At 46.9% G+C, this 24529-nt stretch overlaps 1 pseudogene; it reads left to right on the forward strand.

Moving 5' to 3' along the window:
- The first annotated feature begins 22903 nt into the window (after positions 1–22903).
- Positions 22904–24023, forward strand: LOC136503823 (ribonuclease 1-like; annotated as a pseudogene).
- The last annotated feature ends 506 nt before the right edge of the window (positions 24024–24529 follow it).

A 24529-nucleotide genomic window follows, 5' to 3' on the forward strand; every position in this document is an offset into this window, starting at 1 on the left:
GTTGTTATGATCACTATGCACACAAGAGACTAAGTTGCTACTCACTAAGAGCTCTCAAATTTGCTACACTAAAGAGCTCCACTAGGTGTACTTAAACTAGCAAGCAAAAAGCTCTCAAAACTAATTACACTAAAGAGCTTGTTACAACTAGTTTGCAAGTAAGTAAAGAAGTGAGTGAAAAGCTTATACCGACATGGAGAGGAATAAACCAATCACAATATGAATGCCAATACAATCACCGGGAGAATACCAATGGGCAAGAGACAATCAATTTTTCTTCCGAGGTTCACGTGCTTGCCGGCATGCTAGTCCCCGTTGTGTCAACCAACACTTGGTGGTTCGGCGGCTAAGAGGTGTTGCACGAACCTTGTCCACATAATTGGACACCGCAAGAATCTACCCACAGCCACATGTGAGGAAACTCAATGACACGAGCAATTTACTAGAGTTACCTTCCGACGCTCCACCAAGGAAGGTACAAGGCCCCTCACAATCACCGAGAGACGGCCACGAACAATCATCAACTCGTGCCGATGATCCTTCACTGCTCCAAACCGTCTAGGTGGCGGCAACCACCAAGAGAAACAAGAAATCCGCAGCCACAACGATCCCCAAGTGCCACTAGATGCAATCATTCAAGCAAATACACTCGGAATCACTCTTAATCTCACTATGATGATAAATCAATGATGGAGATGAGTGGGAGGTGTTTGCTTAAGCTCACAAGGATGTCAAGTATGTCAAAGTGCCAAGAGGGTGAGCCCCAAGCCGGCCAAGGTCTATTTATAGACCCCCATAAAAAATCCAACCGTTACTCTCCTCGGGGCTGACCGGACTCTGCGACCGGACTCACCTCAGAGTCTGGTCAGGTGCGTCCGGTCGCACCTGCCGACCAGCCACAGCACGCCACGTCGCCTCCATTCAAATTTGACAGTTGCCGCCCACGCGCTCACGAGTCAGTCATGCACCAGACGCGCCTCTGCCCATGACCGGACGCCAGCCACTTCAGGGTCCGATCGAGTACAAAGAGCATCCAGAGCGTGTTTTTCACGACCGGTCCTTCACAACTATATGAATCTTCTTTGGAGATTCTTCTTCGGAGATGCATTGTACATGTCAACTTGCGCGAAACCTTCTCAAATTTTTATCACAGCATCCACATACGATATCATGATATCTTGACATGTTTCATGATTTTCGGACTTCGTTTGCTTTTTATACAATTTAAAAACAATTCGCCCCCAAGTTTGTGGTCATGTTTCATGAACAAGATGTTCGAAATTTCTGGTTTGTTCCTGGATACGGCCTCACATTAGACTCAATAACATGAATATCATTTTTCCATTCATTTTTTCCATTATTCGAATGACTTGCAGTTCAAATTTGACTTATCCAAAAAAAATCAATTAAATGAAATAAATTAAAGAAATATATCAAAAAGATCGAGAAATGTGCCAAATTTGAACATGTAGTTCAAGGTACTGTAGGAGCACAGTAGAAAAAGTTTTGGGGGCAAGAAGAAAAAATAAATAAAAAAATTTGCTGAGTGTCAAGAAATGACACTCGACAAAGACCGGCTTTGCCGAGTGTCACCCTGGTGACACTCGGCAAAGGGTATTTTTCTTTTTTTTAAAAAATAGCACCTTTGTCGAGTGCCGGATCGCGGGCACTCGGCAAAGGCCCTAATCTAAATCCCCCGCGCCTGAGGGCAACTCACACACGCACACACGCACACACCCCGCCGGAGCCCGCCCTCGCCCCGCGCCGCCACCGTCCCCGTCGGAGCCTGCCCTCGCCCCGCGTGCCGAGTGTCACCCTGGTGACACTCGGCAAAGGGTATTTTTCTTTTTTTAAAAAATAGCACCTTTGCCGAATGCCGGATCGTGGGCACTCGGCAAAGGCCCTAATCTAAATCCCCTACGCCTGAGGGCAACTCACACACGCACACACCCTGTCGAAGCCCGCCCTCGCCCCGCGCTGCCGTCGCCCCGCAACCCCACCCGCCCGCCCGCCCCGTGCGCCCGTGCCGCCGCACGCCGCCGGAGGAGGAGAAGGAGGCCACCGGAGGAGGAGGAGGAGGAGGTGCCTCGGCCCCTCGGCCCGGCGACCGCCCGCCCCCGCGGCCGTTGCCACCATCGTCCCCGCCCCCTGCGCCTACCGTTCCCGCCCGACCCGGAGCTCGGCGCCCCATCCCCGCCAGCGCACGAGGTATGCCCTCGCTTCCCTTCCTCTCCCTTCCTACTGTGGCTGTGGCTGTGGTTGTGTTTGTGTTTGTGTTTGTGGTGGTGGGGGCGGTGGCGGTGGTGGTGTGGTTGTGGTGGTGGTTGTGGTTGTGGTGTGGTAGTGGCGGTGGCAGTGGTGGTGGTGTGGCGGTGGCGGTGGTGTGGCGGTGGCGGTGGTGGTGTGGTTTCGATGGTGGTGTGGTGGTGGTGGTGTGGTGGTCGTGGCGGTGGTGTAGTAGTAGTCGGCCATCGTACCGTTGTTTGTTCCCTTGATATGTGGTTGTCGGCCATCGTGCCGTTGTTTCTTGCAGGTTTTGGAAACCTCACCATGCAGACGAGGTGCTGCCAAAATTTTCAAATTGACAGTATTATGTTTCTTTTTTTGTAGAGAAGAGCCTGTATGAGCCGAGCTAGAGTACCCTGATCGTCTTCCTCGCCGCTGCGGGTCTGCCTGCACCACGTCGCCTCGCCACTGCACCGACCCGCCACGGCCCCGCTAGCCTGACTCCACCGCCACCCAAGGTATAACCTCTCTTTCCGTATCATGGTCGTAGATCATGTAACCCAGTTAGGCATTGAAAGGATCCAGATGCCCAAGAGGGGGGTGAATTGGGCTAATTCTAAATTTCTTTGCAATAATTAAATCCTACGGTTAGCCCAATTAACCCCTTGTGCCTCTGCGGGGTGACCGGACTCTAGTGTTTACAGTGTGACCGGACGCGTCCGGTCACAATTTTCCCTCTCTAGAACCTTACTGGAGTCGACCGGACACTGTCTCTCAGCGTCCGGTCACTTGACCTCTCAGCGTCCGGTCAAACCAGACGCAATCACCTTGGTCAAATTAACCGATCGGACCCTGAGCCAGCGTCCGGTCAAACCGGAGCCAGCGTCCGGTCAGTATTTGACCCTCCATTCACTTCCAACTCTCGATCATATGTGAATGAAGTTTGCTCCATTGGATCTAAGGACTATCTTGGAGCTACCTAGTGCTAGTTTTAACAAGTGTGCACCACACCTAACTCACTAGACTCACCTAGGTCAAGCTACCCATCCATACCCCCTTAATAGTACGGCCAAAGGAAAAACAAAGTCCTATACTACTCTAAGTGTCTCTCCAACTCCAATCGACACTTAGAACTAGTCATCCTTAACCTTGTCGTCCATCCTTTGAAACCAAAACGATTTCCATCGTAGGGGCATGACCACCTTGATTGCCCAATCGATCTCCATTACCATGACCTAACTTAATTGCATCTGCAAAACACACGTTAGTCATAGTAATCTTGTATTGTCATTAATCACTGAAACCCAACTAGGGGCCTAGATGCTTTCAGTCTCCCCCTTTTTGGTGATTGATGACAATACCACCTCAAGTATGTGAAAGAGTTGATGTTTTTAACATGCTTGGATCATATAAGCTCTTGTCAATAAGAACAAAAGGGTTAGGCAAGCTTATGTGAACCAAGCCAACATGATGTACTCAAAAGATATGAATTAAGCATGAGTACAAGTAATAAAGCTCATTTGCATCGGAGTAAAATGCGGAAGCAAAAGCAAATGAGCATTGCACAAGTGATATGACATTTAAATAATTCAAAGTAGAGAGCACACATGTCATATATCACGATCACGTAGATATCACTATCACATATATATAGTTCAATGCATGAAAGGTAAACACACGATGAATGCATAATAGTGTATCACACAATAAAAACTCCAAATGTAATATATAAGCTAATATAATAACTAAGCTCCCCCTAAATAGTTGCTCCCCCTAAGACTATCATACTCGAACCCTCTCCCCCTTTGGCGTCAAACACCAAAACCTAAGGGTCGGTCGGTGGGGCTGCAGCGGATGAGCCGGGCGCTGAAGTACGAGGAGCAAGCTAAAACTGAGTGCCATCATCATCTGATCCTGAACTCTGAGCTGTCTGACCCTCTATGGCTGGTAGTGAAGCTGTAGCAGTCTGGGTCGGATCAGGAACTAGAGCTGCTATAGACTGAGCTGGTATGACTATAGTAGGCTCTGATGATGCCACTGAGGAAGGGAGTGTCTCTGTAGTCCCGATAATAGGTGCAACTGTAGAAGGAACTGGGACATATAGATATGGAGGAGTGGGCATCCCTGTCAACTCACTGAATGAAGCACCAAGGCTCCTAGACATGGTGGTCTCTGGCACAAGCAGCGAAGACGTCCCAGCCGGTGTGAAGCCCATCTGAAAAGGTGTGAACTGCGGGGCTAGTGCTGGCGAAGCAAAGTACTAGGACACCTGCTCTGTAGGAGAAGCAAATGGCGCTGGTGGCTGTCCCTGACTCTGAAGCCCACTAGGCTGTAACGCTGGAGTCATCGAAGTAGTGGCTGCCTGACCAAGCTAGGGCGAAGGTTGTGTCGGTGGAGCCCCAATAGCTGTCACTACATGCTGCATAAATCCAAGGAGTTGCTGCTGCATGAGTATCTGCTGCTGATGCATGGCCTGCTGCTGCTGCTGTAGAGCCTGAGTCTGCTGCTGAATAGCTAGCTGTTGCTGCTGGATCGCCTGTTGCTGCTGCTGGATCGCCTATTGCTGCTGCTGGAACTCATCCTGCCGAGTCTGGAACTATGCAAATGTAGCAGCTGTCTCCTAAGCCTGGTGTGCCTGGTCCTGCCTCATTCGCTCAAGTATAGCAAGGAGAGCGAGGTCTGTCTATGGGGTAGGTGGCGCTGAGCTAGAACTGCCGGCCTCATGATCATGTCGTTGTGGAGGCATCCAAGGAACGGGCTAGTAGTCATCATCAGAACTATCACTGGGGTCGGTCACGACTACACCTTCCTACTGAGCAAGCTCCTCCTCCTCAGTAGCTGCTATGCCCCTGATAATATCATCCTGCTGGGCTGCAGTCTCTGGCACCTCAGGACGTCGATGTGGCTGACTGGGTGCTGTAGGTGTACTGTGCCTGATCATCTGTGTCATGTTATAGGCAGGAAACTCTATAGTGGCACCACTGTACTCAGTAAGCATCTCTGGCGGCCTCACTATGACTGCCATGTGGATAAGCCATGTGATCTAGTGAGCATAAGGTAGCTGTCTGTGTCCTCTGAAGCCCTCAGCTATAGTGTCCTCCATCTCTGACAGAATAAGATCCCAAATATCAAAGACTATCTACTGCATCAGAGAGTTGATCAGCCACAACTGTATACATGTCAAGCCCTCTCTGTATCCCATCCTGGGAAGCAGTGTCCTCCTCATATCAGCCTCAAGTATGCGAGCAGTGGGATTTAGGTCACTAGGGTTTCTACATGATCCTTCGCCGAAAGGCTCGGTGAAGCAGTGGCGAACCAAGTCAGTAGGGGGCACATTACCACCATGAGGGCGTCTAGGGGTGCTGTCTGGCCATAGCACACCTCATGAAGTATGACTGGCTACTCCTGAAGCCTCAATATCTCCCTGACCCTAGTACTCATCAGCCGATAGTCTCTGCCTCTGAATGCAAAGTGAATATATCTATGCTGCGGGTCAATCCAGAGGGAAGCATAGAACCATCGAACCCAAGATGGAACATATAGTCCGGTCCGTCCAATCAAACCTGATAGCCCCAGTAGATATGTAAGGTAGGGGCGAATGTGCTCTCCAACTGCTGCAACTACAGAGTCAATGTGGCACACCCTCTGAGATCTGAAAATTGGCCCACTGTTGAGATAAGCATTGTAGAAATCCTCATGGAGTGGTGTGTAGAAGCCCTCTGACGCTCTGTCATCCCTCCTCGGAGGAAACCACACCTCAAAGTCCGCAAACCTCAGCTGCTAAACCTGCTTGGCCATGGCGGCCCTCAAGTCAAGATGGGTCACTGGAGGCAGACCCTTTGGTTGAGGCGGTGGACGAGAACCCCTCCTCTGAGTGACTGGCCTCGGTGAAACTGGGACACGAGTGCGACTAGAGCGGTGTAACTGTGGCTGTGGTACCGGCTCTATCTCCTCGGCCTGCTGGACCTGCTCACCCTCCTGAGACTGCTGTGACGGCTGTGCCTCCTGTGTCTGCTGAGCTGGCTAAGGCTCCTGAGTCTGTTGTGATGGCTGAGGCTGCTGCTATGGCTCCCCCTGAGGCTAAACCTCGTCAATGGCAACATGTCGTCCTCCAATCATGAGGGTCCTAGCTGGACCACCATGAAGACGCTCAACAAGCTGAAGTGTAGCCATCGTGTCTGGTGAAAGTGGATCGGCAATCTAGACTCCACTACGAGCGCCTCCTCTCTCGGCACGCTCTGCGGCCTCTACAACTGTGGCGGCCCTCGCTATATCTACATCTGGGTACTTGCACTTCCTGACTACTTGCTTCTTGGTCACCTTGCCTTTAGGATCTGTAGGCTGGCGAGGCGGACGCCTCGGATCCTCATCCCTTGGACCACCTCCGACATTCTTCACGCGAGCCATCGGAAAATCTGAAGAAAAACTGTCGCTGACAAAGATCAACTACCACTAACACTTCCGAGGCTTGGCCTCGATCCGTACTCACAAGCTTGGCCCTAAGTTAACTGTCAACTGCCACATGATCTCAACAGCACCGACTCGCTGCACGATGGAATAGAAGGATATACAAATAAATACGAGATATCTAATAGATGTGAAACCCTAGGAAGCAAGCAATTAGGTACGAAATTGAAACGACGGGCTTGCTACCTGACGAACCGGTGACCCGAGGAGAAAAGAGACGATGTGTGGGGAACCACCGAATCATGAGGCTAGGGTTTGCAATGATGGATCGATGACACTGGATGCAATTCAAGTCAGTGCTTGTAATGGATGCTGAGCTAGATCAAGTGCGACGGTGTTAGGGCAGGGCGTTATCGGCCTGGATGTGGATGGCACTGCTGCTGTCGATCTCGGCAGCCTGGGCAGAACACAGCGCGGTGGCGCGCGGAGCAGCAGGGAGGCGCGCAGGAGAGGCGGCTAGGGCACAGACGGAGGCATGGAGGCGCGGGAGCGGCGATGTCGGCGTGGTGTGGAGGTGGGGTAGGGTAAGACGGCGCGCAGATTAGGTTATAAGGTGGCCTCCCACGAGTCAGATAAGGAAACAGGAAAGGAGTCCTGAAACCGCATGAAAACTACTGATCGGACGCTCCGGTGGTAGCGACCGGACGCTACCACCCAGCGTCCGGACGATTCCAGAGAGGTCCAAATCCTCTGGAATCACGACCAGACACATCCAGTGGACACCGACGGGACGCAGCTAGAGTCCGGTCACCTAGCCTTGACGTCTTCATCATCGACCGGATGCTGAAGCTCCTCCTGACCGGACGCTAGGAAAACACTGTTTCAGCGTCCGGTCACTCCTTCGGCAGCAGGTTCACCTCCTGTGAACTGACCGGATGCTGGACATCAGAGTTCGGTGCAGCGTCCGGTCACTCTTTCTTCAGCAAATCTTCAAAGTCCTTCGCGCTGCCTGTTCCCAATCAAGTCCCAACTCCAATAAGATCCAAATAAACACCAATTGGGACTGATGTCAGTGACCTCTCTCAAACCCTCAAGTTTTTTAAAATATTTTGCCTTAGGCTATAATTCTTTTTAAGAAAATAGGCAATAAAAGGGCAATTTGAAGACAAACAACAAACAACAATCATGCATATGCAATGCAATACTTGAAAGTAAATCTAGTTGCTTGTCAAGTTTGATCCAAGGTTAAGCTTCTTCACACGCTTTTCGGCGGTTATCTTAACCATGTTAGACAAGCCCTATATGCATTATAAAGCATTAAACATGTTGTATATTACAATGCAATGCAAGGGACAACACAAGCTCAATTTTTAGTGAAGTTACTAAAATCAAGCACATTTAGTTCATTCTGCAATCTACAAAATGCTGCCTCATCTAGCGGTTTAGTAAAGATATCCGCCAATTAATCCTCGGTCCTTACACCTTCTAGTGATATATCATTTTTAGCAACATGATCTCTAAGAAAGTGATGACGGATATCTATGTGCTTGGTGCGAGAGTGTTGAACCGGATTATTTGCAAGTTTTACCGCACTTTCATTGTCGCACAAAAGAGGTACTTTTATCTAGAGCTACACCATAGTCTAGCAAAGTTTGTTTCATATAGAGTATTTGTGCACAACAAGCACCCGCGGCAATGTACTCCGCTTCGGCGGTGGACAAGGCCACACTATTTTGTTTCTTGGAGGACCAAGACACAAGTGATCTACCAAGCAAATGGCACCCTCCGGATGTGTTTTTTCTATCAACTTTGCAACCGACATAATCCGAATCGGAATAGCCAATTAATTCAAATCTAGCTCCTTTGGGATACCAAAGGCCAATGCTTGGTGTGTGCTTAAGATACCTAAGGATTCTTTTTACGGCAATTAAATGTGATTCCTTAGGTTTAGCTTGAAATCTAGCACACATACACACACTAAACATGATGTCGGGCCTAGATGCGGTTAAATATAACAAGCTACCAATCATAGAGCGGTAGAGAGTTTGATCAACCGTGTTACCTCCCTCATCTAGGTCGAGATGTCCATTAGTTGGCATTGGTGTCTTGATTGGCTTACATTCATCCATCTTGAATCTCTTGAGAAGATCTTTTGTATATTTCTCTTGAGAGATGAAGATCCCTTCTCTCATTTGCTTGACTTGAAAACCAAGAAAGAATGTAAGCTCACTAATCATGGACATCTCAAACTCCTTCGACATCAATTCACCAAATTCTTTGCAAGAATCTTCATTTGATGATCCAAAGATGATATCATCAACATATACTTGACAAATGAAGATATGCCCATCAAGCTTCTTGGTGAATAGTGTGGTATCGACCTTCCCAATGGTGAAGCCCTTCTTAATGAGGAAGTCCCGAAGGCGCTCATACCAAGCTCTTGGGGCTTGCTTAAGCCCATATAATGCATTGGACAACCTATAAACATGATTAGGATATCTAGGGTCTTCAAACCTGGGAGGTTGATCAACATAGACTAGTTCATTAATAAAGCCATTTAAAAATGCACTTTTCACATCCATTTGATATAATTTCATTTCATGATGTGATGCATATGCAAGGAGGATACAAATGGCTTCTAATCTTGCAACCGGTGCAAAGGTCTCTCCAAAATCCAAACCTTCAACTTGAGAGAACCCCTTTGCAACTAGTCTTGCCTTGTTCCTCATAACAACACCTTGATCATCTTGCCTGTTTCGGAACACCCACTTTGTTCCAACGACTCTTGCACCTTTTGGCCGCTCTTCAAGAGTCCACACTTCATTGCGAGTGAAGTTGTTCAACTCTTCATGCATGGCATTTATCCAATCCAGATCTTGAAGAGCTTCTTCAACCTTAGTAGGCTCAAAGCAAGAGATAAAAGAGTGATGAGCAATAAATGAAGCAAATTTTTGTGAACGAGTCATTACACCCTTTGATGGACTCCCTATGATGAGATCTTGTGGATGATCTTGTAGTAGAGGTGTATTTCTTCTATTGACCACTTTAGGAGGAGGTTGTGGAGCATCAACATCTTGTGCTTGTACCACCATTTTCTCATGGGAGACATGAGTGTCTTCATTTTCTACTCTCCCATCTTTTTCACCATCTTGTGATACACTTTATGAAGAGGTTGGATCAATCACTTGTACATCATCTTCATCATCTTTAGGCTTGATGTCTCCAACCGGAATGTTCTTTATAGCCTCCCTTAATGGTTCATCACCTACATCATCAAGATTCTCATGTGCTCCTTGGGAGCCGTTAGATTCATCAAATTCCACATCATATGTTTCTTCAACCAAGCCGGTGGCATGATTAAATACTCTATATGCTTTGGACTTTGATGAGTAACCAACAAGAAAACTAATATCACAACGTCTTTGGAACTTCCCTAGGTGTTGCCACTTCTTGTAGATGTAGCATTTGCAACCAAACACCCTAAAGAAGGAGACGTCCGGCTTCTTCCCATTGAGCAACTCATAAGGTGTCTTGCCAAGGAACTTTTGAAGGAATAGGTGGTTGGATGCATAGCATGCGGTGTTGATTGCTTCCGCCCATAGAGCTTCGGGGGTGTTGTACTCATCAAGCATTGTTCGTGCAAGAGTGATCAATGTCCGGTTCTTCCTCTCAACTATACCATTTTGTTGAGGAGTATAAGTTGCGGAGACTTCATGTTTGATTCCAACTTCATCACAATAAGCTTCTATGTTTGTGTTGTCAAATTCTTTCCTATTGTCACTTCTTATCTTCTTGAGCTTCACTTCAAATTCATTTTGTGCTCTCTTGGCAAACTTCTTGAAGCAAGATGCAACTTCGGATTTGTCATGAAGGAAGAATACCCATGTATACCTTGAATAATCATTAACAATCACAAGACAATAAAGATTTCCTCCCAAACTCTTGTATGTTGTTGGTCTAAACAAATCCATGTAAAAGAGTTCTAGCACTCTTGCGGTTGACATGAAGGCTTTTGTTGGATGGGTATTAGCAACTTGCTTGCTGGCTTGACATGCACTACAAAGCTTATCCTTCTCAAACTTCACATCCTTCAACCCTCTCACCAAATCATTCTTTATTAGCTTCTTGAGTGAGCTCATCCCAACATGAGCAAGTCTTCTATGCCATAGCCACCCAAGTATTGTTTTGGTGAATAGGCAAGTCTTCAAGTTTGCATCTTTGGAGGTGAAGTACACTAGATATAGGTTGTTGTATCTAAATCCTTTGAATATCACTTGTTCATCATCCTTATTAGATACAACAACTTCCTTCTTGGTAAACAAGCATTGGAAGCCAAGATCACATAATTGCCAACGGATAGCAAGTTGAAGCTCAATGAAGCAACATATAGCACATTGGAGATTGAATGGTCATTTGATATTGCCACTTTGCCCAATTCTTTAACCTTGCCCTTTGAATTATCCCCAAATGTGATTCTTTCTTGTCCATCTACTTCTTCATCTAGTGAGGTGAACATATGAGGATCACCGATCATATGTTGTATGCAACCACTATCAATAACCCAATGACTTCCACCGGTCTTGTAGTTCACCTACACACAAGGGATCAAGCTTTAGGAACCCAAACTTGTTGAGGGCCCTTCACCTTCTCAACAAGTGACTTTGCTACCCAAATTTTCTTAGGCCTATTCTTATTGGGAGGTCCTAAGAACATCACTTTCATCTTTCCACTAGAATCTTTTCTAAGCATGTAGTGAGCATTAAAGGCAAAGGGTCTAGCATGCTTGGGCAAGGGTTGTGGTGGTGGATTTTGGCACTCATGAGCAAAGTGGCCTTCTTGTCCACACTCAAAGCATCTCTTTGGCTTTGGCTTTGGCTTTGATTGTTGTTGTTGAGCTTGAGCCTCCTTCTCTTGATTTGCCATGTACCCAATGCCACTTCTATCCATCTTCATGATCATGTTCATTAGGAGCTCACTTTGGAGATACTTGCCTCTAGTGAACTTGCTCAATCCAATCTTGAGATGCTCCTTTTCCAACTTGTGCTTCTTGTTCTCTTCCTTGAGTGCATCACTACTTTTATCTTCCTTGAGTGCAACATTGTTTCTCTCTTCCTTGAGTTTCTTGTTTTCTTCTTTTAGCTTCTCATTCTCAAGAATCAAGTCATCATCATGATCAAGAGTTTCTAGCACAATGGTGTTGTGGATTTTGAACTCTTCAAACTCTTTCTTGAGCTTTTCATTGTCATGCTTGAGCTTGACATACTCATCATAGTCATTGCACTCAACCACTTGCTTGCCTTTGCCACTAGATCCTTGCTCAATGCTCTCATCAATTAAATCATCACATGATGTAGCTATATCAATCTTAACAACATCGTTAGTAGCATCATGTGGCTCATTGGGTAAAAATTATTGAGCAATAACAAGATTGTCATGATTAATCTTGAGAGTAGTATATTCATCTTTTAGCTTGTTATGGCTAGTGATGAGCTCTTTGTGCACCCACTCAAGTTTATCATGTTTATCTTTAAGCTCTTTCTTAGAAGATTTGAGCTCCTTGAGTTTGGATGACATAGCATCATTTGCTTCTCTAAGCTCAACACTAGCCTTTTCGGCTATGTCACATTTAGCTAAAAGAGAATCATTCTTAATCTCAAGCTTTTCATTTTTAGCTCTAGTCTTTATAATGATCTTAGTGTATTTCTTTAGCAATTTAGCAAGATCAGCATAAGTAGGTGACTCATATTCATCATCATCGCTATCACTATCACTATCATCATTATGAGCATGATCATCACCACTACTATCATCATCATGTGATACCTTTCGTTCACCTTTGGCCATAAGGAATAGGTGTGTAGAGGATGATGGCGGTGGTGGCAGTGAAGATGATGAAGAATCAATAGCAACAGCGGCCACCTTCTCATCGTCACTATCATCATCGGATGATCCACTAGATGAATCAATGTCCGTGAGCCAATCATCGACAATGTAAGCCTTTCCATTCTTCTTCTTCTTGTGGAAGTCCTTCTTCTTGCCATCTCTCTTCTTGTATGGCTTGTTCTTTTTCTTCTTATCTTCATCTTCATTGCTTGAGTCATCTTTCTTGCCCTTGTTCTTGTTCTTGAACTTGTCTTTCTTGGGCTTTGTGCATTGGTGAGCTAGATGACCAAGTTCGCCACAATTGTAGCAATCCATCTCGGAGATTGGCTTTTTTCTTGAGCTTGTGAAGAACTTCTTCTTCTTGCCATCGAACTTGATGCCACTCTTGTTGAGCTTCTTTAGCATCTTGGTGGTTTTCTTCACCATGAGAGCAAGGCTTTCATCATCAACTTCATCATCACTTGAGCTCTCATACTCAAGCCTTGCTTTGCCCTTCTCTTGGCTAGCTTTGAATGCTAAGTCTTTTTCTTTCTTCTTTGTAGAGGATGAGCCATCTTGAGGTGTGATGTGCATATACATCTCATGAGCATTGATCTTTCCCAAGATTTGTGTCGGTGTAGCGGTGGAAAGATCACCTTGGTGTAGCATGGTCACAATATGCCCATATTTGTCAATGGGGAGGACACTCAAGATCTTTCTTACAACATCAGATGGTTGCATTAGAGTGAGTCCAAGCCCATTAACTTCCTCTACAAGAACATTCAAACGTGAATACATCTCATTAGCACATTCTTTAGGAAGCATTTCAAAAGAGTTGGGCTTCTTCATGACAAGATGATAGCGTTCCTCACGCTCACTCTTTGTTCCCTCATGGAGCGCACAAACGTCCGACCATAGTGCATGGGCGTCTTTGTGGTTCCTCACCCGATTGAACACATCTTTGCAAAGGCCTCTAAAAATAGTGTTTCGAGCCTTTGCATTCCACTTCTCGTAATTCACCTCATCGCCTTATAGGTGAGTAGCATCCTAAGGTTTTGGAAAGCCTTGTGAGGCGGCTCTAAGAATACCAACATCTAGAGCTTCCAAATACGCCTCCATGCGAATTTTCCAATAAGGAAAATCATCTCCCTCAAAGATAGGAGGAGGTCCATCCCCGTGAGACATCTTGCTCTAGGCGGTTAAGCCTAAAAATGTGAGCATGAGGCTCTGATACCAATTGAAAGGATCAAGATGCCCAAGAGGGGGGGTGAATTGGGTTAATTCTAAATTTCTTTGCAATAATTAAATCATACGGTTAGCCCAATTAACCCCTTATGCCTAGAAAGTGTTTCTAAGTGTTCTACCGCACAAAAGACTTCCAACCTAAATTCCAATCCTACTCTAGCATGGCAATTCTATGAATGTAAAGACAAGTATTGAATTGCTCAAAGTAAATGGAGAGAGAGAGGAACGCGGCGATGTTTTGCCGAGGTATTGGAGAGTCGCCACTCCCCACTAGTCCTCGTTGGAGCACCTGCGCAAGGGTGTAGCTCCCCCTTGATCCGTGCAAGGATCAAGTGCTCTCTATGGGTTGATTCTTTGACACTCTGTCGTGGTGAATCACCCACAAGCGCTCACAACATGAGTTGGATCATCCACAAGCTCTCTGGATGATCACCAAGCTCTCAATCACCACCAAGCCATCTAGGTGATGGCGATCACAAAGAGTAACAAGCACGAACTCTCACTTGACCACGACAAGCCTAATGAGAAGGTGGATGCACACTTTGCTCCTCTTGATCTTCACTAATGAGGGCTCTTTTTGGGATTCTCAAATCTTAATCACCTCACTAGGATCTTGCTCTTCTTGGCACTCTCTAAGGTGTTTCTCGACTGTTGAAATGAGCAAAAGTACCCCCACACATGAGTGGAGGCTCTATTTATAACATGGGCTGAAAAACAAACCGTTATGTGCCTCTGTGGGGTGACCGGATGCTCCGGTCATGTTGACCGGACACTCTGTCAGTATACCCCAAACTCCAGTGTTTACAGTGTGACCGAACGCGTCCGGTCATGATTTTCCCTCTCTGGAACCTTACTGGAGTCGATCGGACGCTGCCTCTCAGCGTCCGGTCACTTGACCTCTCAGCGTCCGATCAAACTAGAGCAATCACCTTGGTCAAATGAACTAAACGGACCCTGAGCCAGCGTCCGGTCAAACTAGAGCCAGCGTCCGGTCAGTATTTGACCCTCCATTCACTTCTAACTCTCGATCATATGTGAATGAAGTTTGCTCCATTGGATCTAAGGACTATCTTGGAGCTACCTAGTGCTAGTTTTAACAAGTGTGCACCACACCTAACTCACTAGACTCACCTAGGTCAAGCTACCCGTCCATACCCCCCTTAATAGTATGGCCAAAGGAAAAACAAAGTCCTAAACTACTCTAAGTGTCTCTCCAACTCCAATCGACACTTAGAACTAGTCATCCTTAACCTTGTCGTCCATCCTTTGAAACCAAAATGATTTCCATCATAGGGGCATGACCACCTTGATTGCCCAATCGATCTCCATTACCATGACCTAACTTAATTGCCTCTGCAAAACACACGTTAGTCATAGTAATCTTGTATTGTCATTAATCACCAAAACCCAACTAGGGGCCTAGATGCTTTTAGGCGTCTCCTGTTCGAAAGAGATACGGTTGGAAGTATGCAGATCTTTGCATATGTATAACCGTATCTGTTTCGAATTGTCCACGTTTTTAGACAGCCTGCGAATGCGTAGATGGGTTAGTTTCCATGGTCTGCTTCGATCTGAGATAGAGTTTTGGCATCATCTCCCTGTTGTTCTCTGGATACACACTCTCCCTACCTGGATGTGTATCTGTAGAACAGCGGGTAGGTGCTGCCAAAATTCTGTCTCGAATAGGAGTAGAGCATGGAAACTAACCTCATATATGCATCATCGGGTGGGATTAGGACCTATACTCACCTATTAGATAGTAGGAACACCATGTAGATGCAATTGATGGTTATATTACTCGTTGATATATATGTTAGAGGATGGATGACCGTGAGTGGATGTACATGGGCCGCTCAAGTCAGGGTCAATTCACCGATGAATGGGTGGACAAGACCGATGTGTTCTGGGACCTAGCATTTGGCGAGGCTGCTAAAGGAGTGAGTCAAGTTTTGTGTCCCTGCAGAAATGTGCAAACAGGAAAAGACAAAACAAGGAGAACATGGGTAAACATCTTTTGAAGAATGGATTTACGCCTGACTATACCCGGTGGGTCCACCATGGTGAAGCCCATCATATGAGAGAGGAGGTGGTGAGACCACATGTCGAGGATTATGATGCTGATGCCGGGGTAGGAGACATGTTAAATGACTTTCTTGAAGCACAGTTCGCTGAACGACGTACAGAGGAGGAGATGGAGGCAACCGCAAAGGCGTTCTATGACATGATGTCTTTGGCATAGAAACCCCTTCACGGTCAGACAATGGTTTCTCAACTGGATGCCATTGGACGCGTAATGGCATTGAAGTCCCAGTTTAGCCTGAGTCGAGACGCCTTCGATGGTATGTTGGCTGTTATTGGCAGCCTGCTTCCGGAGGGTCATATTCTACCAAAGAGCATGTACAAGTCACAAAAACTCCTTAGTGCACTTAAGATGCCGTATGAGCAGATACATGCTTGTCCAAAGGGGTGCATCCTATTTAGGAAAGAACACACAGATGCAAATTACTGTCCAAAGTGTGAATCCTCTAGGTTCCTAGAGGTAGACTCTGGTGATGGCCAGAAGAGGCAGCTTTCTGTCCTCGTGAAAATCCTATGGTACCTTCCATTCCTACCGAGGATCCAACGGCTATACATGACCGAGGAATCCACGAAATAGATGACATGGCACAAAAAGGGCAAACGATACAATGCTGACAAGCTGGTACATCCATCCGATGGTGAAGCATGGACCCGCTTTGATGACATTCATCATGACAAAGCTAAAGATGCTCGTAATGTTCGTGTTGCGCTGGCAACAGATGGGTTCGCTGCCCCATACACATGTTGGCCCATGTTCGTTATCCCCCTCAATCTCCCCCTTGGCGTATGCTTTCAACGACAGAGCGTATTCTTGTCATTGATAATTCCTGGACACCCAGGGAATAATATGGGTGTGTTCATGGAGTCTATGTTTGATGAATTGGTCCGTGCTTGGGAGGAAGGGGTATGGACATACGACCGAGCTACAAAGACAAACTTCAAAATGTATGTTTGGTACCACTACTCCCTGCATGACTTCCTGGCGTATGGGATATTCTACGCCTCGTGTGTTCACGGGAAGTTCCCATGCCCAGTATGTAAGGAAGGTCTGAGGTTCATTTGGTTGCAGAAGGGTGGCAAGTATTCGTCGTTTGATAAACATCGACAATTCCTCCCTCTTGATCATGCATTCAGACAAGACATCAAGAACTTCACGAAAGGTGTCGTAGTGACAGACCTTGCACCGCAGATGATGACTGGTGCCGAGGTTCATGCTCAGATAGATGCTCTCGTGGTCAATCAAGTAGAAGGTGGTTTTGTGGGATATGGTGAGCAACATATGTGGACTCATAAGTTGGGCTTGATGAGGCTCTCCTATTTTGATGACCTTCTTCTACCACATAACATTGATGTAATGCACACTGAAAAGAATGTCGCCGAGGCACTTTGCGCAACAATCATGGACATTCCTGATAAGTCCAAGGACAACGTTAAGGCTAGAGTGGACCTGGCAACGTTATGCGATAGACCAAAGCAAGAGATGCAGCCTCCTAGAGGCGGCAAGACATGGAGAAGGCCTAAGGCCGAATTCGTCTTGACCAAGAAATAAAGGAGGGATGTACTTGAATGAATCTAGACGTTAATGTTCCCTGATGGGTATGCAGCGAATCTAAGGAGGGGAGTGAACTTATCTACTCTGCGAGCCTTAGGGATGAAGAGTCATGACTACCACATATGGATTGAGCGGCTTCTTCCGGCTATGGTTTGAGGCTATGTCCCTGAGCATGTCTGGCTAGTGCTGGCAGAGTTGAGCTATTTCTTCTGCTAGCTTTGTGCCAAGGAGTTATCTCAGACCGTGATTGATGACTTGGAAAAAGTGGCACCTGTGTTGCTCTATAAGTTAGAGAAGATCTTTCCACCCAGCTTCTTCAATCTGATGCAGCATTTGATTTTGCACCTCCCATATGAGGCACAAATGGGGGGGCCGTGCAGGCCTGTTGGTGCTATCCAATCGAGAGATGTCTAAAGGTTCTTCGAAAAAAATGTAGAAATAAAGGCAAAATTGAGGCTTCCATTGTAGAGGCATTCATTCTGGAGGAGGTGTCAAACTTCACAACAACATACTACGCTGAGAACCTTCCTAGCGTGCATAATCCACTCCCTCGTTACAATGCTGGCAAAAATGAATTGAACCTCAGCCTTTTCCGAGGGCAACTCGGAAGCGCAAGTGCATCAACCACCAAGAACTTAAAACCTGAAGAGTGGCGCAGTGTCATGCTATATGTGTTGACCAACCTTGACGAAGTGGAGCCGTACGTGGGGTAAGTTCTCAACGAGCTTGTTCAATACGCCATCACTATTCTGCATCCAACCCCTTGTTTCTCCTTGGTACAGGGAATATCTTCATCAATTCTGGCATCGATCAAGGGATCCTACCCCGCAGGAATCCGATACCCTTCTTAGACAGGGTGCGGGAAATGGGAGGCCTGATTTCATTTCTTGGTTCAAAAAGAAGGTACCGTCCAATTTAGCTTGTACTTAGTTTGACATTCTAAGTTGCTCCTACATGCGAATAATATAACGATCTATCCTGCTCGAGCTTGTAGAACCAAACCGATGCGTCCATGAGTGCCGAGTTAAGATAGGTTGCCGATGGCTTTGCCTATAGGGTCAGGTCATTTACCGGTTATGACGTGAATGGATATCGCTTTCACACAGCAAGCTACGAGCAGAGTCGGCCCAGTCGAAGAACCGCAAGTATCGGAGTTTTTATGCCCGGCCAAGATGGGGTTGAGTATTATGGAATAATTGAAGAAATATGCGAACTCAACTTTCATCGTTGCAAACCTCTTAATCCTGTCATATTCAAATGCCATTGGTTTGATCCTAAAGTAACAAGACGGACTTGGGACCGTCTTGGGGTAGTCGAAATTCAACAGGATTCCGTCTTAGCAGGAGATGATGTCTATATTGTGGCCCAACAGGCCACACAGGTTTATTATCTCTCATACGCGTGCCAAACCAAAGAGCATCTTAAGGGTTGAGATATTGTGCACAAGGTATCGCCACACAGTAAACTACCTGTCCCAGATGATGAAGATTACAACTTCAACCCAAACACATATGACGGAGAGTTCTTTCAAGAAGAGGGGCTAGAAGGGAGGTTTGAGATAGACTTAACTGAAGCGATAGGAATGGAAGTAGACAATGAAAGGGTTGATGACGAGGACGTTGGAGATGAGGTGCAAAATGTGAAGAACTTACAAATTCTTGAGCGATTACGTTTAGACAATGACAATGATGACAACATTGCTCCTTCGGATAGTGTTGATTATTTCAACATGGTTGATAGTGATGATGAGACTTATGATCTAGCTAATCCCAATCATGAAGATTATTTCTAATACATGTAATACTATGTTATTTTGTAATTATGTTTTGTTTATTTTGTAAGAATGTAATTATGTTATTTCTAATACAACATTGTTTATTCTTTTTAATTATAGGTGATTGAACAAAGATGGTGGGCGACCGTCAGAGGAGGGTGAACTCGATTTACCAAAGAACATGCCCTGTAGCGCCCGCTGAAGATGAGGACCGGTCGGAGAGGAGGAGGAGGAGGAGCAGCAACCGCAGGAGGGAGTCGTCACCTACCGCCACGCCACATGAGGAGGACGAGCAGGTGACGCCTGAGGATGAGGAGGAGGAGGTTTGACAGACGGACGACGAGGTGGCACATGAGGACGAGGAGGAGGAGGCGGCCGCAGCGGGTTCCGCTTCCTCTGGTTCATTGAGTGTCTACTTGCGAGGTCCTGCAAGCCCCCTCATCGACCGATATCTCCTCACAGACGCTCGCTGATTCGACCTGATGGGGAAAAGTAAGTAACTTAAGATGTTATCACTACTTCATATGATATGTTGGAAATTACAATAGAAACTAATAATTTTTCTTAATTACTTGGGTAGGAGTTGGACGATTGTAGAGTCTGTAGGTTGTCACACACGCAGTGTCAATGGCATCCTAGGTCTTCTGTGCAAGGAACACTTCCCTAGCCTGGTTGAGTTCGTCGGGAAGACGGAGCCGACCTACACGTTTGACCACTACGCCGTCGCCGACGATGCTAGAGACCTTGTTGGTAGCCAATTCCCTAACAAGGCGGAGCGGGTGAAGGCCGAGCTGTGGGTAAGACTTCCTCGCACTACATTGCTCAATACATCGCATTCATTGGACATTCTTGAAATATTGAATGGATACATCGTGTCTATATGCAGGATTTCTTCAGATGCCAGGCGAAATTTGAGGACAGGGCGGCTTTGGTGGCTACCAAAGGATGTAAAAAAGTCGTGAAGGACCTGCATTACGAGGCACGCATCCAGGCCATCATAACATACAACGCAGTGTTCCTTGGAATGAAGGTCACCAAAGCTGACGCAAGAAAGATAACGCTGACCAAGGAACGGTACCTGGAGGTAAATATAGTCGAACATTAATACTGATTTCTTCTGAGCTTAGGTAGGATTAATTTGATCTTCTTATATGTCATACTTGATGACGTGTAGGTGATTCCGTGCTGGTGCGCCGCGCATCCCCAGTGCTGGGAGATGGTGGTGGACAAGTGGTGCGCCCCCGAGTGGCTGGAGACGCACAACGTTTGCCGAGAGCGATGTTTGATGATGCCAGGTGTACCACACCATTAAGGCAGCCGCAGCCTTAGCGGATACGCAAAAGCATGGGTAAGTGAATTCATTTATTTATTCTAACGCTCAATTCTGCATGATTTCTAACCATCTTACTATTTTCTCGCAGTCGTCGTCACATGGTGGCCGGCCTTGCTCCAACTTCAAGGCATGGGCTTTGGCCCACAAGGGCAAGGCGACGTCCGACGTCGACTATAACCCGGAGGACCCGCCCGAGGCGTACAGCAACGCCACCGTCCACAGCCGCCTCAGTCAGTACACTGAGATGGCAAGGATGGTCCATGGGCCAGAGTACGATCCTAGCACCGAGGACCTTGATGGAGAAGTCGTCATGAGGGTGGGAGGAGGCAAGAAGCATGGGCGGTACTGGCTTGGCGACGGCGCAATTGACACGGCCGCTACTCCCACTCTCTCCCAGATCCGAGCAAGGAGCACGAGTGCAAGCCCGGCCATACGCCCATGGCCGGACACTGCACAACACCGGGTCGACGCACTCCAGGTTATTCCTGTTTTATTCGTCGTTCATTGATTTTTACATACCTTAGCTTTGCCTTATTGTAACATTGGGGCGAAATGTTGTAGGCCCAGCTGCAAGAAGAAATGAGGATACGGGAGGAGATGCAGGCGACGATGTAGGCCGATCGGTAGAGGATGGAGGCTATGGCGGTCGAGCGGGAGGCCGAGCAGCGGAGGATGGCGGAGATTCTTCAGTACATGCAAAGTCTTGGCGCCGCTACGGGTGTAGCTCCGTCGCCTACGCTATTCGCTCCACCTCCACCTCCTCATGCAACTACTCCTGTGAGTATGAATATTTTACTTTGTATGTTCATGCTTAGGGTCAAACCACAACACTACTTGGAAGCTAGTGCAACATTGACGGTATATATTTATCTTGTCTCACACATGCAACTACTCATGCAACATTGATGGTATATATTTATCTTGTCTCTCACACATGCAATCTCTTCTCCTTTGTGCAGAATCAATCGACGTCATCGAATAGCGTGCCTCGTCCTCCCGCTAGGTCGCCGGGATCGTATGTTGGGCCGACTCCACCCGGACAGTCGCCATGATTTACTTATGGTTGGTTCTTATGCACTTGTGGTTTATTTTTGACAACTGTGATGCACTTGTGGTTGGACTTGTGATGGACTTGTGAGATATGTGATATATATTTTGATATATGTGGTGTTTGTGATATATATGGGATGTTTGTGATATATGTGGGATGTTTGTGATATATATGGGATGTTTGAGATATATGTGATATATATATGATGTTTGTTTAGATGGAATGTAAAAACCCAATAAAAAGGCTGTTTTTGGTCACTTTGCCGAGTGTCATGACCAAGACACTCGGCAAAGTGACCAAAACTGGGCACCTGGGAACAGGGTTTGCCGAGTGTCATGGGGGCGGGACAGTTTGTCGAGTGCCAAGCTCACGGCACTCGGCAAAGTGGGCGAGTTTGCCGAGTCCCAAGCGCATGGCACTCGGCAAACCTGTCGTTACTGCCTCTGTCGCCGTCACGGCGACTTTTCTTTGCCGAGTGTCAAACCGGCACTCGGTAAAATCTTTGCCGAGTGCCCGATAAATGACACTCGGCAAATCACCCTTTGCCGACAAATTTTTTGTCGAGTGCGCTTTGCCGAGTGTGGCACTCGGCAACACTCGGCAAAGCCTTTGCTGAGTGTAAACTGATCTTTGCCGAGTGCCCCTGGCACTAGGCAAATCGGCTGTTTCCAGTAGTGAGCAGGAGTTAGTATAAGGTAGGGGTTAGTATCGTGTTTTATTTTTTCTTTTCTTTAATTCATTTATTCGACCTTCGAGTTAACAGTGTCTAGAACATGGATGAATAGGGGCTTTAGATTCAAAAAACAATAATAAAATCATAAAGTTAAAAAATGAACACCAATCTTTTCTTTGGTCACTCCTTACTGTCATCTGTGATTTAAACTAGTATTCACATTAATAAGCCCCATGATAAGGTTTACTCACTCCATTCTCTTGTAAATGGCACAACTTAACATGACACGTTCTCTCAAATTACACTTTTACCATCTATTTATTTTTTATTTTTATTATTTATACTTATAAACTTATGATAATTGGATAGTTGATTTAATTACAAATCTAACTATATCAAGTTTGTGTTGTAATAATTTAAAATTGTTATTCAAATTATCGGTCAAAGATCTTGAAGTTTGAATCTTTACATGTGTCATGGGTGTGTATCATCACATCACACTGTAAAAGAGCGAATCTTTTTGAGGGAGCTCTCCCTCTATAATAACCGTTCGATCTAGACGTCATGCTATATGAGCCTTCCGTCATCCGTAATCTTACATGTAAGAGTAAGACTCCTAGCGCGATGCGTAAAGAAAAGATTTGGATTGATTCATGAGTCCTCGTCCGTCACATATGCCAAGCTTGTGATCGCCCTTCTTGTGTGTGTTCTCTCTCCTCGCCGTCTCCTCCACCGCGGAGAAGTTTGATTTCTTCTACCTTGTTCAACAGGTGATGCAGTGTCCGTGACTGGAGACGATCGGCCGCCTGACCGCCTCTGATGAATTTAATCTAGCGATCAACGACGAATCTAATGAATCTAACGTGTGTTCCTTCAGCCTGTTCGATTGGCTGGTTTATATCGTCGCTGGTTCGTTTATGTGAGAGTGAAGTACTGTTGGCTGATTCATTGGAACAGTGGCCGGCCCAGCCAGCCAGCCAGCCCCCAGCCGAACACGGCCACTTGTTGATGCATGCAGTGGCCGGACTCGTTCTGCGACATGCGGCAGGGCTGCTGCTTCCCGGATGACACGAAGCCGGCGGCGGCGTTCGGCATCCACGGGCTGTGGCCAAACTACGCCGTGGCCGCCAGGGCCTCGCTCGCGCGCGATGCTCGGCGGCGATGCCTTCCTCTCCATGGTGGGGCGGCGGGGCAAGTGCTGGCCGGAGTACTACTACGACGGCAACGAGCTGAAGCCCGTGGGAGATCCGGGGACCTGGTGGCGTCGCTGGACCGGAGCTGGCCGACGCTGTCATGCAAGAACCGACGCAGCTTCGAGTTCTGGAGCTACGAGTGGAAGAAGCACGGCACCTGCTCCAACCTGGAGCCGCAAGACTACTTCGCGCGCGCGCTGGCGTTCAAGGCCAGGCACGACCGGGCGGCGATCCTCCCGGACGCCGGGATCGTGCCTTCGGACACCGAGACGTACCCGGTGAGCAGCGTCAGGGACGCCATCGCGCAGGGCACCGGGTTCGTGCCCAACCTGGAGTGCAACCGCGACGCGGACGGCGAGGCGCAGCTGTTCCAGGTGTACCAGTGCGTGGACCGGGACGCCAAGGACCTCATCGACTGCCCGCTCGCCATGCCTACCAAGTGCACCGACCGGGTCAACTGGTCAAGTTGCCTGTCTTCTGATTCCCAGTTTATGGCTGTCGTTTGTAATTGTAAAACGCATGCAGATCGATCGGTTTTGAAAGCGGGTTCGAATAATGTGTGTACCTTTGCAATTAATTGGAGATATGTTTATGTAATATCGAAATTTAAGGTCTTTTGCTAGGATAGTCTAGCTACGGCTGTTTTAGGTCGACCTCCTTCGGCGCTCGAAAGAAAGCGCATTATCTGTACGATTAAACTCTTCGTCTTAAAACGCAATGATACGTAAATCTTTTGCGTATTCGAGAAAAAAAGATATGTTTGTGTTCACAGCCATCAGCGCTGTCGGGTACAGAAGGTTAATTATCCTTGTGGCAGTGTATTGAATAATGTGACTTTTATAGTAAAAAAACACGCCTACATTGGCAACCACGTATAATCAACTGCATTCGAGCCTTAGTGCCACGATTCATACACAATCGGTTGTTTCCGACGATTTGTTATGTTGTGGGTTGAATTTGAAAATCACAACGGCCATGGTACGTCTGGAAGCTCGGGTGCACGATTGAGTTTCGAGTCCAGGCCCAAGGCCGCCATGTAGACTAGGCTCGATCTGCTAAGTACAAGGCGCTAGACAATGTCAAATTGTACTGCCTGCAATGAGTTTCCTGTGGCACACATGAGTGATGTAAATG

This window comes from Miscanthus floridulus, chromosome 14 (genome assembly GCF_019320115.1).
Source record: "Miscanthus floridulus cultivar M001 chromosome 14, ASM1932011v1, whole genome shotgun sequence".
Lineage (NCBI taxonomy): Eukaryota > Viridiplantae > Streptophyta > Magnoliopsida > Poales > Poaceae > Miscanthus > Miscanthus floridulus.